At 39.6% G+C, this 17,731-nt stretch overlaps 1 protein-coding gene across 2 annotated transcripts in view; it reads left to right on the top strand.

The window, feature by feature from the left end:
- glceb (glucuronic acid epimerase b) overlaps window positions 1-17,731 on the top strand; it is a 69,249-nt gene that overhangs the window by 14,851 nt on the left and 36,667 nt on the right. The window contains exons 2-3 of one of the 2 annotated variants that reach the window (XM_037095890.1): window positions 11,028-11,139; window positions 16,730-16,844. The gene's annotated coding sequence lies outside the window, so the exon portion shown is untranslated. The remainder of the gene's footprint in view (window positions 1-11,027; window positions 11,140-16,729; window positions 16,845-17,731) is intronic. The other variant, XM_037095889.1, reaches the window with a different exon arrangement.

Here is a 17,731-nt window from a genome sequence, read left to right as displayed (position 1 = left end):
TCTAATTGAGATGTAAATCCGGGCAGCAGTGTTTGACTCTTACTCAGATTGGCCACATGTACCAATTGAAAGGTCCCTATGGACTTTGGCAAAACAACATGTTGGATAAATGACTTCAAATGCTCATGATCCAAACACTTGGTTCAAAAGTAAACACAGAAAGGACCCCTTTCTGATTTGCTAACTGAGGTCACTGCATAAGGATCTACTTCAGGGACGACTTGTTGGTCAGCCGGTGCTTTACAAGTCATCATGAGTTAAACACGGGTGTCCTTTAAAGCCAAAAAGACTAAATGAAACTACCTGAGCCAAATGCAGTGAGGTCTACAAATAAAACTGTATTGGCTCTATGATATTTAACTTGAATAAATAATGATTCAGAGTGCTCAGTGTGGTATGTCAGATGACTTGTGTTGACCCATTCAGCCACCCAAGATTAGACCTGCATCACTGTTTCGTTCTGAATAGGGCAAATAAAAATAGGAGCAAAAGAGTCTCCAACGACAGTGACTCCTGCATTATGTAAGAGCTACAAAATTACTCAAGACTTCCACGTTTGAGCAGTTCACCGTGATGTTGATGCGGCTCAGTAGAAGAGGGTCACGGTCATGCTTTGTCCCTGCTTCCAAGAGGGACCTTAAAAGTGTGTGTTGCAAATGTACTGTGACCTATGTATGTATGTATGTATGTATGTATGTATGTATGTATGTATGTATTTATTTATTTATTTATTTATTTATTTATTTATTTATTTGAACAATCTGTGGTTCTTTGTCATAGCAGGAAAGTAGTTGACCAGGAAAAGAAGTTGAACCTTGAAAGGCATGCTGTATCTCAAAAGTAGTTCTTTTCCATCCAGTTTCAAGGGCTCAGTGCATGAAACCTGTGTAGTTAAAAGTCTCTGGGCTGGCATTTAAGAGCCACCCACTCTCGCAACCCAATGTGGATTACGGATGTCTTAGTTAATGGTTTTTATAGCCATCTTTAAAACTCCACACCCTCCAGTAGTGCAAAACTGGGAGCCTCTGAAGCCCTCTCATCCTCCCTGAACAAAATTAGCCTTCCAAAACCCTGATTTGCTGGGTCTCTGTGACATTCACACTTGATTAGGCTTGCAAATGAAGTTTTCCTTTTTTAAAGGTAGGAGGCGCAACCTTGGCCTCAGAGACCTGCTAAGTCTTTATTGGATTGGTTGGACATTTTAAGCTATAAGGATGTCCCAGCAGTGTTTTTTTTTTGTTGCAGCAAGTGGGCCTGCTTCATGGCTGTTTTGTAGCCTCAAGTCCGGACACCGGATGGCCCCCATTTGCGAGGTATTTTGGTATTTTTCTGTAATTATCTGGTCCGTTTAAAATGTCTGGAGTTTATTTATTTACTTCTCCGCCATAGTGCATTAGCTGTGCTCTTGTTAATTTACTTTCAGTTGCTCTTTTCCTACCTACAATTGAGCAGAACATTTTTTTGTAATTTCAGCCGCCTCTCCTTTAATGAGCTTCTGCTCAAAGTGGCAGGTCAAAAAGAGGATTTGAGCTGGAGTGAGCTGGTTGATTTCAGACAACTTATGCATGTCCCCAAAATTAGATTGCCATTTACAACATAACTGGGCAGCACAATTGCTCAGAGGCCTAACAGCAAGACGACTCGAATCTGCTGCCTTTCTGAGTGGAGTTTGCTTGTTGTCCCCACGAGTGTCTCTCCTCTGGGTGCACCGGTTTCCTCCCGCAGTCTAAAGACTTCCAGATTAGGTGAACTGGAAACTCTAAATTGCCTGTGGATGCCACTCACGCGAATCAAACATTCAGTGATTCAATGAGTTAAAGTGTTATTCATCTTGTAAGTGTCAGCAGAGTCCCAGATGAATGCTGTAAATCAGTGCTGGCTAGTGCTTGGTAGAGATCAGCTCTGGGTGAGAGTTGAGATGAGAAAGTGTTTGTTTCCAAAATATTCAGCAAGCTTCAGTCGACCAGACAAACACAAAAATATTGGCTTCAAAAGAGAAGCACAAATGTTTTTTTGTCCTCTGCATGAGAATTTGGAGACTGGTGAATTCCTCATGTGATTGGTCAAAAGCATGGAGACGTGAGAAATGTAAAGTCTGTTTTCTTTGGTTTAGTGGTTGTGAAAATAATAGATTCAGTGACTTGCAATGTTTGGGCCAATCCACCTTTAGAAACCACAAGTAGAAGTACAATAATTGTTTTGTTCCTGTCAGATAACATATCCTCCTCCTTTTACCCCCTTATACCAGTGATCTCATGTCTGAGTTAATTTGATTGACAAGCTAAAATACTATAATTCTTGCATAACAGTTTATAGATTGCTCTTTATTATCGGCCCTCTCATTATGAATGCTGCTGAAGTCTACATATAAGCCATGCAAATGCTGACGGCAGAAAAGAGAGTGAATCTGCTCTCTTTTGAGCTCCACATATGAAGAAGTGCAGCTGAATAAATAGGCTTTGCTCTACCATCAAAGCACAGGCATGTCTCCTCTCCTGTGAGTCTCCACACAGTACTGTGTGCCACCAGTATCCATGCCGGAGAAGCACATTTGCCAGCTCAGCTCTGACAGCCCTGTTAGTGATGACGAATTTGATGGAGCATGCTTATCTCAATGTCATATCTCCAACCAGCTTTTTCAATCTGACATAAAAGGGGCTCTGAGATTGTACAACCAAGGGAATAGTCTTGAATGTGTGGGTTGATGCAGTGAATTGATCTGATGAAATATATTTAAATAAGAAAAAAAGGGAATCGAGAGGCAAGTGTTATTTTGCAACCTTCAATCTGCGTTCTGTTGTTGGTTGTTTAGGTTTCTGGTAAATGGCTCATTTGTGGTTTAATGTAATGACTTACTACAGAGGCAGTTTCCAGTTTTCACATAGTGGAAGAGGTCCTTAACATTTCCACCTGCAGTAAAGAAATGCACACGGCACAACTCTGGGTCTCTAGCTGCTCCATATACAATATAAACTCCAGAGTTGACTCTATATTGAGCAGTAAATTGAGATTTCAGACACTAAGGTGTAGTGTTGCATGAACCTAAGTATTGCGTCTATACATTACAATGCATTCCATTGTGGGAGATGCCACGGACACAGAGGGGATATTTGAGGCTGCTATATTGAGCATTTCCATCACACTCAAGAACCTGGCCACTCAAATAAAATTGCAGAGGGTAAATGTAGTGCACTTTACACTCAGAGGCCACTTTATTAGCTACACCTGCACAATCTGTTACAATTAAATACCACAGCTCTACCTTTTACAAAGCTAACAATGTTCAGTGTTGTTGACATCATTGTTAAATTTAGTTATGTTTATGACTGTCAAGTCATCGTCACAGGTTGGAATGTACTGGATAATTCTAAGAGGTGTTTCTCATTTTTTATCCTTCTTGTTTATGTCAAGAGAATGGAATATTAGAAACATCTCTGACGCACTGTTAAAACACCACCACCAACTATCAAGACTTGATGGCAGAATAGTTGTGATGGAATGGAATGTGTAGTTAATCACAGGGATTTTGGGCACAGCCTGTTATTTTATTTTTACTCAAGTGCTCTCTCCTTGAATCCAAAATAAAACCACACAGAATGCTGTTTTTTTTTTTTTTAGTGATGGGCAGTATAAAGGTGTATATTTTCGTTATGATATGAATGTTTAATAGACCCCACACCGGTGTATTTGATTACACAACGTTCGGGAACGCTACGCCGCGCAACACTGTATCAGACCGGACCTTTTTCAGTGTTGCGCTTTTAAACAGGCATGGTACGACTACGAGGCATAGTGAGGGTAAACAGTAGTGCTCTGGTGTTACGTTACAGTGAAGATGGCTAGAATAGACATTGCAGTTCATGACTTCATCCACAGATATCAAGATGAGCAACTGGACAGCTGCTGAGATCCAGGAGATGCTAGCATCTCCTCTGTCTCTGTAGCTGTCAGCTTGTTGTTGTAGTGACAAGCTACTTACTTTCAAATTAAAGGCCCCCTGCTAGGAACCGAGTTCTAAACTCCAATGGGGTGCAATGTAAAGCTCTTATTTTGAAGACAAATTCGACCTGCTTCCTGTTAGCTGTCTCTTGCTTTAGGCAGCTAACGCGAGATGCTCAGCTGCATGCTTCCTTTAATAGCGGGGGTTTAACATCGGCGTGTGTTTGACTGAGGAGGCGAGAATATGGTCCACGGGTCTATAATTGAGTAAATCTTCATGCGTCACGTCTCATCACATGTTTATGCCTACCCCAGTGGCGACTTTTTGGGAAAGAAGGAATATTAAACCTCCCTTTTAGATAGACAGGGCGGCAAAGTGCTGCCTTTACCTTGCAGCAAATGTGCAGAGGCAAGTAATTCCTCTCTCAACCAGAAGAAAATGCTGTGAACACCTGATGATGCATGAAAAAAAAAAATAAAATACGGCCATATACCATGAAACTGTTGAAAAATACCGTGATATACATTTTTGGTCATACCGCCCAGCACTACTGATTTTATTTGGCAAGCACTCAAGAGTCCGACCTGAATATGAGCTGTGAACTTTCCCATCCAAAGTGTCAGTTCCCACCAGCTGCATGCACAGAAAACTTGCATGTGATGATTTAATGATAATGTGCTATAAATAGCCACGTTCATGGGTAATAACTGCTGCTCAGGCATAACTGGGGAAACTCAACAATGTGACAATGTTTCACAGTTGGTGAAATTACACAGCCTATTTTGCCATTCTTCTCATTTTTTCAAATATTGTTGGAGCAGACATATTCATGTGCAAACATGTGATTAAGGTCATGTCTGAATGAGAAGACATCTGGCTCCCACATGTGAGCACAGCACCACTGAAATAGAAACATGGGTACAACTTTATAAATCTGACAACAAGTCAGCTGTTTCTATCCTTTGAACATACAGTCTTAGTATTACATATTTGGCCTTTCATCTATTTTTGCTAGTTTTGCTGGAGTCTCAGAATTATTTACCATTCCAAATGACAGTTCTTTCATAAATTTCAAATATGGAATATATGATTTAGACTGGCCGTAGTAGTCGGTGTTACCAGTGTTGCACAATGTTCAGACATACTCCTATAACATTGTTTACCCTCCACACTAACGTTTTGTAATTTTTTTCCATCAGTACTTTGTTATACGACCATCGCTACATTAATAATCCAGAGGTGTCTGCAGCACCTGCAGAAGAGTTGCAGGATTCGAGTAAATGGAATCATATTTCACTGATCACTTTTGAAAGTGGAAGGAGGATTGAGAAAGTAATATTTGGCATATATATTTGACTAATACTTTGGCAATATTTAAACCCAATTGCTAACGATGAAAAAGTTGATTACCTCACTGAGAATCCAGAGATGTATAGCTGTCACTGGCAGCTCCTTCTTGTTCCATCGCTCCCATGGACTGTATAAAACTACTCACTGACATATATCAAACAAATCCACTGTCGACAGATGCAGAAAATGGGTCATTTTGAACTTGCTGCAACTGTATTTCCTGTGAATATCCTACTTCATATTAAAAGCCAACTTGTATTATGCCAGTTCAGTACTTTTAATGTGAAGCTGCCGCAAAGGGAAATGTTCCATTTGCATTAGCAGTCAGTTAATAAAGCACTCTACAGATAGTGAATATCCTTTCTTGTTTAAGGCCTGGTGATATTGGTGACACTGGTTTTGTCAAGATTTGATTAGCTGGTGGGAACTGTAGGACAGCACTCCAACCCTAACCCAAAGTGACTTCTTTATGCTTCCAGTGGACATTTGAATAGTGGCACATTGGTTACAGCTGAGCCGCATGGACGTTGTGGGTTACAAAGTGAGAAGAGCAGATAGACTTGTGAGCAGTGTCAAAGAATTGGCATGGCCTTGTTGTACAATCTGTAAATCTAGAAGATTACATCCTGAATCACTATAACGACAAGAACACAGTAGTATAATAGCCTCAGAACATATTCTCTTGCCATGTAAACACATACGATGTTGGCCTAAGGATAGACTGAGAGTGAAGGAGATGGCCTAAGAGCTACAGAGAGAGGTTGAAGGGATTTATCCGAGAGCAATTACAGGGAAGAGAGAAAACACAAGATTGACAGGACACTGCCGCCCTGACTGGGGTAATAATTTGCTTGGAAAGGCCACTTATAGGTAACCCTGCAGAACACAGCACAGACGAGCTCTGCTGGAAGGAGACATTTTCACATCGCCTCCAGGCTTTTAAGGCATTCAACCTCGCTGCTGGATCGCCCTACAGACTCTTGACATTTCAGGTAAATTCTTTAGTTCGGTGAGCCAAGATGCTTTACATATTAAATTTCACAACAGACTCTTGATTAACTCTACTGTGAGTGTTAAGGACCTGACGTGTAGTGTCTCTCAAGCTGAATATGACAGTCTGAGATGTTTTAACTGAAGACAGGATTAAAGCCTACCTCAAGGTCAACAACCTGTTTTTCTATGACTGAAGGAAGAACATATTGCAAGAGACATATTACCAGGTGGAATTTAATCTCTTGAGTGAGCAGAGTGAATTTTCTCAAAGTAACATGAACGCAGTTACAACATCATTATGTTTAGCTAAGAGTCATACCAAAAAACAGTGTGTCTTTGTCTCATTTAATCTTTCAGCAGGAACTTACTATTTCCATAATTATTCCAGCAAAGACTGCTGGTTATCTAATATTTTTATTGGGAACCTGACCTTAGATTCCTCACTTCATCTCCCACTCATAAATCATAGAAAGGATATCTGCTTTGCTTCTTGCGTCTGTTTCCTCCTCTTCCTCAGACAGATGCAGTATCTTTCATCACCCCATCCTCGTTTCTGTTACCATCCCAGTGGAGAACAGGCCAAAAAAACAGGAAGTGAACGCTGAATAAGGTTGCAAATGTCTGACTGACTCTAAAATTGACATCAGTGCACTGAAACCGTAAACTTCACTGGGTATTCAATAGTTATACATGATCTTAAGTATTGTACTGTGCATTTTTATCTCTGTTAATCTCTGCACATATCAGACACCATACAGGCTGATACCAACATACCTGGAAAAGGCCGATATCGGAAGATGTTTCCTTTTCCTTACGGAGCAAAGAAGCAGCAGCACCAAGCTTCAAAGTGCGGAGCAGCAGAGAAATGTAACTTACTTATTAATGCAGTGAATGTGCTCTGCCGTAGCACATTACTGGAAGTGAGACAACTAAATTTGCCTTACTTGAGTGTGCCTGTTATGATAAATGACCTGAAACATTTTGGTGTCCCACTTTCCCCCTTTTTCTATTTCTGTCCTTCTTGTACAATTGGTCTTTTCAGTCAGAAGTCTTGACATTTTAAGAGCAAGACACTCTGATTGAGGAATAATGATATATGCAGAATTCAGAGGGGGGAAGAATAACCTCCGCCACGCTCCGCTCTCACAGGCCCTTTGTTCCCATGTCTTTATTTCTTCATTCCTTCATATCTGCTAGAGATTGAGCGATATATACCATCAAAGCCTTTTTGATGCTTCCCACTCTCTTCCAAAATCCTTTTGATTTCCGACAGCATGAGCTGCTTAATATTCCAAACTAGTCGGTGGCCTTTTCAGAGAACTAACAAGGTTCTGAAGATGCAAGTCTTGTCTTCATGTGAAAGGCAGCTGGGGCGCAGCCCTCTGCTTTTTCAGAGCTCACACCGAGGTGTCTGTGCTACTAACAATTTCAAAGCTGTTCGTCAGATGCACAGAGGCTGGTAGGACATGTTCTTGTGTCAGTTGTCTTTCTGTACTTTGACTGCAAGAGGTCCCACCCTCTGTCCCTTCAAAGACCAGATCTGTGTTGCTGCACTCTAGGTATGGCTCTTTATTTTTATTTTTTGGCTTTGGGAAGTTGGGGAAAAGAAACATAAGATGACTGAGATGAAGCGATTGTTGTTCTGCATTCTGTTTCACAATGATGCTCACGTTTTGGCTCGTGTTTCTGTTACAGCCGTGTATTTTCGCCCCTCTCTAAAAGCTCAAACTTATGCACGTTCAGCTCGGCTCACTGCAGCCAAGTTGAGCCATGGTTTGCAAAAAACTGGTAAACCCCGCTACGGTTTGGATTTTGATGCATTGTTGTTGTTTCACCAGTGACTGGAGCAGCTACAGATGATGAGAGAGTCATTTTTTAGAAATCTAAATCTATTTTATTATCCTTTATTATCCTGCTGATCATAAGACATGTATTGTTTTTGTTTTCTGTTTGAGGTATAGAACAAATCACCACGACAACAGCAGCAGTCGCTTCCGGGTAGAAAACTGGCAGTTGATTTGCATTTCAGAGATATGTGAAATTGGCAGACTTATTTATTTCTGTTGTCATTTTCAGCCATAACTGTAACTTTTAAAGAATATATAGTAAAACATAGCGTTACGATCTGTCTGATATTTCTATCGTGCTTTCATGTACTGTGTCTTTGATATCTACCCAAGAGCAACATCTCGGACTAATGCCTGGTTTTGCATATTCAAACTGTCATTTTCTTTAGGTAAACAAAGTCTCTCGCTTATTGTTCATGAAAAAAGTGTCATTATTATTAAGATATGAAAGCATCAAACATGCTTTTTAGATGAATAACATTCATACACTGAAATAACACCATGGCTTAAAGACGTAAATGTATAATGTTAAATTTCTAGTGGTGCAGTGGGAATGCTGGCTTTTCTACTGTACGTTATCATAAACAAACAATGTGAGTATCAGTTTTAAAGCTGAAACATTTAATTTATTAATTGATTAGATTATCAACAGAAAATGAATCGGCAACAATCTTCTCTGAATTAATTGTTTCCGCCATTATTCAAGCAAGTGTTTCACAATTGCTGGTTCATTTTAGACTTAATTTGAGGACTTGCTGCCTCCTGTTTGATATGATTGTAAACTGAGTGACGTTTACGGCATTTTGTAATCAATTATGCAACAAAAACAATCTGCAGATTGAAACCTGATTAGCCTAAACTCTAGGCTAGCAGCAAGATTAAATATCTGTGGCGCTCATGTGGAAAGCACTTTGGTTGTTGTAAGTTTAGACTCTCAGCTTTTGCATACTTAGGGAAAATGAATAATTCCCGTTTGTTAACTGCTGTTTTGCCATTGCTGAGGTTTGTTGTTTGTTTCGGTCACTTTGCTGCGCCTTGGACTTACTGCTGGAATCTGATAGTCAGGTCTTTTCATCGCCAACTCTTGCCTACAAACATGAAAGAGTTCATGGGGGAGAGCACCACAGGGTCTTGACAGGCACCATGGGTATTTACTCAGCTTCCTAAAACTTCCAAACTCTTATTTACTTTCATCTTGGCTTCCTCTTGCAAGCTTGCCTTTGCAGCCTCCCACTCCAAGTCTTATCCTGTCATCCTGTTTCTTCAGTTTTGAGTTGGAGTGCAAAGCAGGAGTGGCTCTCAGAGACGCTTCGGTTTTCCAGTTTCTCTCTTTTGAGCTGTGTTTGTGACTCCACCTGCCTCCCCAGAGCCTGTTGGTGCTTGTTGCCTCAGCTTTTAAATGTGTCTCTCTAACGCTGATATTAATGTGATCTAATGAGTGAATGCAGAAAGTATCTTGGAGTGTATTTAACTTTAAAGGGTAATTAATGTGTGCTGTTATAAGCTATGAGGTTTTTTAGGGAGTAGGAAATCTACAAATGTTTCTGCATGGGAAAGAAGAGAGCAAATAGTGGGTGAACAGCTGCACCCAGTTTGGATGCAAGTCTCAGATACAAACCCACATTTTTTCACAGGCACAAAAAGGGAGCGACACAGCCTCTAAATATATGCAAAGCACCACTACATAACATCAGAATTTACTGTTTATATTCCTGAACACTTGTGACAGCCACAACGCATCTCTCAGCATGTGATGCAGACCAACTGAAACCGTCTTTGTTCACTAAATCCAGTGTGAAAATTACCCTAATGTTTTGAGAGTCGGGAGAGGTTGGCATGGGGCCCGTTCTTTAGGAGAGTAACACTGGTGACCAGCACTGGCCCTGAGGTTTGAGGCGTTTTAACTGAGCTCATTGATTGAACTAACGGTGGCTGCTGATGTTAGAAGATCGAAGATCAGGGCTTGAAATTTTCTAGGGGGAAGTTCTTTTCTTTTCACTTCTTCAAGAGTGCTTTATTGTGTTCTATTTTCCCTTTAGATATAAAACATGCATAATGTAAATGTAACTGAATCTTTTAATTGTAGCATTTTATTTTGTGTTTGCCTTTGTACACACACATAAGAGAGTCACACAAGTATTATATTTGTTTTGACTCTGTACTCAAATGTCTGTCTTCCAAGTTTTCCCAAATATATTTTCAGCTGCCTAAAACGCAGTTCACATGTGTTCAAAAGTCCAAAATACAGAGAATAAGCTACATTTAAAGATCCTCATACGTGGACAGAATCATACATAGGCTCTGCACCAGGCATCTTGTGTTCGGCCAACGTCGAGATGTGTTGCTTGATTTTGCAGAATCGTATCATGAATAGTATCAATAACTAATTCACACCCCTAAAAAAGACAATATCTGAAATAAGAGCAGGCTATTTCAAACCCGCAACTCCCTTTAATTTAAACTGTAAAAAAAGCAATTGACAAAATTAGCAAAGTGCAGACATTGACGGGGGTTTTGAGATGTTTATTTGAATTACAAGTTTACATTTTATAAACCAGACAATTAATGCATTTGTTGAAATAAACAAAACTGCAAAGTGTTAGATAATGAAAGCAGTCTCTAACTGCCGACTCTGCAGACTCTAATAAAAATGGACGAAAAACTTATTTGTGTTGAATCTCAATGTGTATCAAACTGTGTGTGTGTGTGTGTGTGTGTGTGTGTGTGTGTGTGTGTGTGTGTGTGTGTGTGTGTGTGTGTGTGTGTGTGTGTGTGTGTGTGTGTGTGTGTGAACAAGCAGACTTGATGCAATGTCTAATAAGAAGTGATCACATTTAATCATTTCTCTCCAGGTCTGCAAGCAGAAATCTCAATTAAACAAGCTCCTCACTTTGCAGATTCAGAATTCTTGGATATTGCTCCGGGCATCAGATGGTCAGTGATGGCTGGCGCCGTGGTGGCATCAGTGGTGCGATCATTCAATGTTTGGCCAGCCACTGACTCCCCAGAGTAAGTGGATGTATTATGAATGCCCAACAGATGGGTCTCCATCTCTCCTTTTAGCCCAACTACAAGTCCTGATAGATATCTGCTTGTGTCAGGATGGCAGCAAATGAGGACCGACTAAAATAATTAATGACCTAATGTCGTTCTCTGTCAAGCAGCAGTAAAGGAAATATCCTCAGCCTAATGTTCACAGTGTATGCACAGGAGAGAGCCATAAAATAGATGTGCATGATTCATATGCGAGGTGACAACCTCTTGCTTAAGAAAGGTCGATTAAATGGGACAGCATGTAAAGGCTATGGAAATGGTGTCAGTGCAGCACTAAGCTTTGAGAGCCACATGCTAAGCCACCTTGAAGAGGAGCTGGAGTTCTCCTTGGCTTTCATCGCCCTTGATTACACACCCTCACGAGATTGCTTCTATAACACAAACTTTAATTCCTAAAGTTAAAGTTGAACCAGGATAAACTTAAACTTAAAAAAAGTAAACCATAAAAAACTTTTAACGAAGAAGCTCTTTCACAACTCTTTATTTTATTATTTTTGCAAATAGATTGTTTTTAATTATAGCTTGTATCATGGTCACAGAAGGTTCCTATAAGACATAAATCAGCCTGCACAGACATCCATTTGACACTTTCTTAAAGAAATGGACTGTTGTGATTAAAACAAATCCAGACAGTAACATTGCTTCATATTTTTTCACAATCAAATAAAACATTACACATCAGACAGACAAAGACAATCACAATTTTCAATCCAGTCATTGTAACTTTGCTTTAAATGTGGTTTCATTGTGCAGCAGTTCTCTAGCACTTCTGTTATCTTAACCGAGCTGCTAATCAATCACCTGCTGAGACAAATCAGAGAGATCCGGATGCATTGTATTTTATTGTCAGTGCAGTTACCAGATAATGGCCTCATTTATTAAATCTATGACCTTTGCTGTGTAATGAAGCACTGCTGATTGATTTCCCTGAAGCTTAATAAGCCTAATATTACACTCAGCTACCATTTTGTTAGATACACTTATCTAAAAACTAATGCAGTGTAATCCAGCAGTGCTTCTGTTATAGAGCTGAAACTCACTGTTGTAAATGGGGGTAGACAAAATAACAAACAACTGTCACTTTAATGTAGCTGCACCACAATGGACACAAGTTTAATCAAGGTTTTCAATTCCGACAATAAAGAAACGTAACTTCTATTAAGGAAGGATGAAATTCAGGAGGTGTATTTTATTGTTTCAGATTTAGTTAGGTGTACCAAATTAACTGCAAACTGAGTGCACGTTTTGTAAAAAAACACTGAGCAATTTCTAACCCTAACCCTGACATAAACCACATTCACATGGTGGCCATTTTCCTCCTCAGGAAGGGAAGCTTGGATGCTAATGAATGGGATACTGGGATAGCGTTTGATTAATGATTGATTATGTTTGTACAATTTGCAACCTAGAAAAAGCAGTATGGCATTTGGATTTTGCACCATGAGCATGATATCAAAGGAAAATGGCCGCCGTTTGAATTAACCGGGGGAACTTCAGGCGAGATGACGCACCTCTACGATAAACCACTCCAGAGAAAACCATTATATTTTTTGAAACATTGTGTTTTTTCAGAACTGTTGTTTCCAGTTTATACGCTACAAGGCATCATTAGGCTTTGTTCCATTTGGTGGCCCGAAACATTTGTGCAGATTACCAGAAAGAAATTGATAATCATCACTGGGAGCATGGGATAGCTTAAAGAGATTCCTATTGAGATTCACACTTACACATTCAGCTCTATTGACCGGTGTTTGTTGAAAAGCAAATAGTGATCCCTGTGTGATGGTCCCCTTGGTTTAACACAGATGCTTGTCATTCTGAATGGCTATGCATCCCATTAAGTTGAGATAAGTGTGTTATTCTTGACTATCTGACTTTGGCTTCTGTATAAGTGGATTGCCTGTGCGGTGGCTCAGCTGAGATGCTAATTTAAGCAACACAACACCACATCCAGATGTTCAGAGTGAGGAGATATCAAGAGGAAGTGTTGCCTGGAAAAGGCCTGGATGGCAGGAGTGGTGCATGATAAGCCCCGGGAAGAATAAGCTGAACCTGGCTGACGCTTACTGTCATTTTCTTCTTCTCGCCATCTGCCTGCAGCACACCTTACTCAAAGAAGCATCAGTACACCCATACAGTAGCCAGGGAATATTGATTAAGACTGCTGACATTTCTACTTCCCTTTCACTCTGGCTGGGTACAACATGTGCCATCTTTCAGGTGAAGGTTACATACTCAGACACACACATCCTCTTTCTGCGTCGTCACAGTGTAATAATGATGATTAAATAATTAAAATGACTAAAATGTATTTGTATTGTTTCACAAAATAACCCTGTGCAATATAGATCCTATATGCATGATGTAGATATGGGTTCAACAGAAATTACCAGGGTTAGAGTACTGTGGATCAATGAAAACAGGAAAAAGGGTTGGAAAGCTGCTCTCTCTGGATACGTATTTGTAGCAGACAAGCTGTTGTGTGTTAATGATGGATGAATGGAGTTTTAGTCCAACTGGGCATCAGCACTCGGTAATTTGTTCTTCAGATCCATTTTCAAACTGCAGTTGAGAGAGAAGACACTGAAGAAGAACCTCAACTTTCAGATTGATTGATTTGGGATACAGCAGCAGTGAGTGATGCTCTGTAGTTTAGTCCAAAAATCAATATATTTGAATATCTAAGAACATTTTAGGACTCATTTTCACCAGTAACAGCTGTGTTTTTTGCTCTCCTCTCTGTCTTAACACATTCACTGCTGTAGTGCACACACATAGCCCAACCTCCTCCAGAAGAAAATTGACTTGGATGCTTCCTGTATTCATCTTTTGATAAAAAATCATCAACATTTTATGCCCTCGATGTCCCCATGGTGTCAAACATAGAATGAAATATCTGCATTAAAATGTCTTGAAACAACTAGATCCTTGTTACATATATGGTCGATGTTAGGAAATTTATGTTAGCGGTCATTTATCAGTGTCAGTGGACTTTATAGCCAGTAAATAAAGCAAGTTTAGTTTGCCAAATTGTTTTACTTTACTAAAAAAGTACAGCATCTAGACACTCCAGTGCAGTCGGTGGCATTATGCACCTGTAATGTTGGTTTGAAGAAAAGGAGAAAAAGACAATTGTAGCGTGTAATAGAAACTCGGCAAGCTTTCTGAGAGGAGGGAGAAAGTACACAGTGTTAAAACAACACATTTTATTAGAGCCATTATCTGTTAGCTTATTGCGTTGGCCAGGAGAAGCTGTTAATTATCTGTTATTCCCATTGGCTGAAAAAAATCCATATTGTGCATCTAAACTAATTGTGTACATATAATATCACAGATGATTCTGACGATGTCCAACCCCAAAGAACTATGGCATTTTATCCAAGGTAACCGTGTGTTTCATTTGGTCGCCTGTAGCTGTCACTTCAGAGAGAGTCGGGGAGTGAGGAAGAAAGCTGTGAATGTGACATGAACGTTAACTCGTCTGGAAACATTTGCGCCTGAGTGACGTCAGATTTTCATCAGCAGTGGTGTTTTTTTCACAATATAGACAACAAGTCCCATCATCACATGCATGTCTAATTTTCCTCGGGGGAGCCCTTGTGACAGAAATAACATATTACGTGTTTAACTTATTCCTAATCAGCGTGCATTGTATTGCAAAATGTTGCTGTATTTGTCCATTTCCCCTTCGTCGTTTCATTCTTTTCATCCCTCCATCCTTTCCCCCTCAACACTGTAAAACTGCACTGGGCCATGCAGTGACAGAAGGAGCCCTGCTGATTTCATTGCTACAGTATCTAATTTAAGTGCTTTGTCAATAAGCACATTTCATAAAAAGATCAATGATACTCTCTTTGATGTGGCAATTTAGCACCTTCTTTAGTTTAATGGCCTGTTTCAACAGAGGCTGGAAATACATTGGTGAGATTAATTGCAGAGTAAAGTATCCATGTCACTCTCTGCATATTTGCACTGATAGATTGGTTGTACATTAATGACCCTGCTGTCGGAAAGCCTATAAATTCATCACGCCTGCAATTACAAAATATGTATTTGTTTCCTCGTCTTAATTTATAGAGCATCAGTGTCAGAATCTATGGGGCATTGATTTAAGGTTGTAATTAGCCACAGTGAAAAAGAATTACATCAGTTGATAATTTTGTTTCCCTCAGAAAAGTTTATATTGAAAAGCTGCTTAGTGTGCAGGACCGATCGATCATCATTTCCCCAGGAAACATTTAGCCTTTTAAAGGATTTCATTTGAGGAGTGTGGAGCCAGTTCAGGCCGAGAAGCAGAATGCAGAGGACGTCATTCTTCTGCATGATTAACAACTATGACTGAAACCTGCTCGTCTCCACCCTACTGTGAGCCTGAGTAGCAATAAGCATGTATTTGACAAAGATTTAAATCAACGTAGTTAAGTAACAAATGTCATTTTGTCTGTGGAACCACTTTGGCTGTGTGTGTGGGTGAAAGCAGCCACACAGCTCTTCAGGCCAGTTGTTCCCAGTCTGGGAGTCACAAGATGAATCTAGAGATCCAAAGATAAGGTTAGGGCACAGAATTCACTGTGTATTTATTTATTTATTTTTTTTGTTTGGACTTTCATCTTATTTTTTGTGGTGAAATACAGCACAGAAGATTTATTATTGTCACATGCAGTCATGCATAATACAATGCAGTGAAACATATTCTATGGATTTAATTCGTCCAAGGAGCAAGGGGGGGCGGACACAACAATTAACATTATGTTCATGTTTTACCTTAAACAATCGCAGAAGGGGATATTCTCCTTGATTCATTAGCTCACAACTGCAATTCGTGATGAGGCAAAATATATTTTGATATTGGAAACATTTGTCACAACTAAGGTTGGGATGATCACAACAAATACACTCACAAAAAGCTGATTGTGGTGAATTTTCATTATTAATCAACAATATCTTCAAATGAATGACTTGAAAAGGTTGTCAGTCTCACTCACAGACAGTGATATATTGGTTTCCTGATTGAGTCGATTTGCCTAAACCTGTCAACATGGCTGAAAGCTCGGCTTGCACATTGTTTCTACCAGAAGAAAATGTTCAGACAGTTGTATGTAAATACTACAGATTCTAAACTAAAAGACAACAGATGAAGTTACCACCATTTATGTATCCTTGTACAGGAACATCACATAAGCTGTAATTTCTGTAAGAATGACATTTTTGTAAGATTCTTTGATTGTTTTTTTTGTTCTCTCTGTGATACAAGACATATTTTTTTCATAACAAATTGTAAAGTTAGTTAAATGTGTTGCAATTTAAGTTTTTCCTTTCACAGTTGTCAGAATATTTATAGGAAGAGTCGCCCTCAAAAACTTAAACAGCATGAGCAAATCCTGGGGATGAAATATGTACATTTCTGTGTGTTTATATTCAGACAAATGAGAAAAGCTGTTCTGTATCAGCCTTACAAATTCAGATGTGTATGCATGTTTACGCACCTTTCATAGATGCAGTTAGGCCACAGTGATGGAATTCCTCCATCTTTTCCTTTCCATAGGTGTTGAAGGAGCTGCGAGCAGAAAGGATCAGAAGAACCAGCTGTGCAACAACTGTATGGTGGATGTCAACAGGATGTGCAGCCGGTTGGTCGTTTCTTTGTAAATGGATTAGAGGTCAGTATCGATATCTTTAAAGTACTCATTTCACAGCAACATACACATATGTTCAGGCTTCTCTAGTTCCAATTATTGTACACAGGATCATGACCGAACTGAAACATAAGCATGCACAAACTGAATCCTATGTTTCTGCATGCTCTTATTTCTACTGTGGAAAACATGGCTGGTCTTACTTGTATGATGGAATAATTAAACGTAGATGTTACCCCCTCAGCCCCCCTCAGCCCCCTGAGCCCCGCATCCCTCCTGTTGTCACCACTGAATCATCTTTGATAGCATGAGGAAAGATGGAGCTCTTTGAGCAAACTGTGGGCTCATTAGGTTGTATAACACGGATAATTGTGTGTCTGCATGAAGAGAAACTGCTGGACTTGAAACGCCGACACATCCCCATACAGCACTGCTGTAATCTCTGGATAATGGTACACTTCGGTCCAAGGCTAATGTTTGAGACAGTTATGTCACATGGACATTGTGATATAATCATTTTTGCATTTCAAAACATCAACCTGGCATTTACCACACAGCAATGATTGTACAACTAAACATAGATGATTATGCAACAATTTGTTTCATATAATTCTGATGTTTAAGTGTTTCAACAACTCTAATGGTGACATTTGGCTGATGTGTTGGTTGTTTGGTAAATATTAATAAGCCTACCAAGAAAAATTAGAGGAGATGTTAATTGCAGAAAAAGAAAAAAAAGAATATTGCTCAGGATTTACTAAAAACCTTTTACAAACACAAGGAACACATGAGAGATGTGGAAACACATTGGATTCTAAAATTTTCCAAACTTGGCATTCTTCCTTTCTCTCCCTGTGAAGGAAAGTGTGTAAAAGACTTCTTATTTTTGTGTTGTTTATGTTTTAATTTCA

This window comes from Acanthopagrus latus, chromosome 4 (assembly GCF_904848185.1).
Source record: "Acanthopagrus latus isolate v.2019 chromosome 4, fAcaLat1.1, whole genome shotgun sequence".
NCBI classification, from domain to species: Eukaryota; Metazoa; Chordata; class Actinopteri; order Spariformes; family Sparidae; genus Acanthopagrus; species Acanthopagrus latus.
The sequence above is the reverse complement of the archived record's forward strand: the minus strand, read 5'-3'. Positions and strand labels throughout refer to the sequence as shown.